The following is a 1,273-nucleotide window of genomic DNA, read 5'->3' as shown; positions in this document are numbered from 1 at the left end:
GCGGAGGAAGGTGTCAGGTCCCCTGTCAGTCCGCTCCGCTTCTCATTCACACACTTTCTTCAGGGCTGAAGTTGCTTTCTTTTTCAGGGACTCTATTTGCAGAATCTTTACTTTTTTTTTTCTTATTTTTTTTAGGATTGTAAAAATGAGCAAAATACAATACAATAATGAGATGCCCTGAGGTAAAGCAGCTAGGAAACATACCAGTCACTAACCTAAGTAGCACCCTGGGCACCCAGTGGGTAATGACTATAGACCATGAGCAGGTGCCCAGAGGTAAAGCAGCTAGGAAACATACCTGTCACTAGCCTAAGTAGCACCCTGGGCACCCAGTGGGTAATGACTATAGACCATGAGCAGGTGCCCTGAGGTAAAGCAGCTAGGAAGCATACCAGTCACTAGCCTAAGTAGCACCCTGGGCACCCAGTGGGTAATGACTATAGACCATGAGCAGGTGCCCAGAGGTAAAGCAGCTAGGACACATACCTGTCACTAACCTATCTAGCACCCTGGGCACCCAGAGGGTAATGACTATAGACCATGAGCAGGTGCCCTGAGGTAAAGCAGCTAGGAAACATACCTGTCACTAGCCTAAGTAGCACCCTGGGCACCCAGAGGGTAATGACTATAGGCCATGGGCAGGTGCCCTGAGGTAAAGCAGCTAGGAAGCATACCAGTCACTAACGTAAGTAGCACCCTGGGCACCTAGAGGGTAATGACTATAGGCCATGGGCAGGTGCCCAGAGGTAAAGCAGCTAGGAAACATACCTGTCGCTAACCTAAGTGGCACCCTGGGCACCCAGAGGGTAATGACTATAGGCTATGGGGAGTTGTCCAGAGGTAAAGCAGCTAGGAAACTACCTGTCACTAACCTAAGTAGCACCCTGGGCACCCAGAGGGTAATGATTTTAGGCTATGGGCAGTTGCCCAGAGGTAAAGCACCTAGGAAACTACCTGTCACTAACCTAAGTAACACCCTGGGCACCCAGAGAGTAAGGACTTTATGCCATGGGCAGTTGCCCAGAGGTAAAGTGTGATGCGCTGGCCGGACCAGGTAGTTACAGATAGGCCCCTGCACTACACCTTTCCCTCACAGGTGACAGCAGCCAACCTTCAAAACCCTAGTCATCCCCCCTCAGGGCTAGATAGACACACCAGGGGGCGGAACCAGGCGGTTGGAAGATGCCCACCAAGGAGTCTAGACAGCCCGGGGCGGGAAAGTAGTCAGTTGAGTCTAGATTCTGTTGAGTTCAAGTTGGAGAGGAGTGTGGGC

This window comes from Anomaloglossus baeobatrachus, chromosome 1 (genome assembly GCF_048569485.1).
Source record: "Anomaloglossus baeobatrachus isolate aAnoBae1 chromosome 1, aAnoBae1.hap1, whole genome shotgun sequence".
Lineage (NCBI taxonomy): Eukaryota > Metazoa > Chordata > Amphibia > Anura > Aromobatidae > Anomaloglossus > Anomaloglossus baeobatrachus.
Note: the sequence above shows the minus strand (reverse complement) of the source record.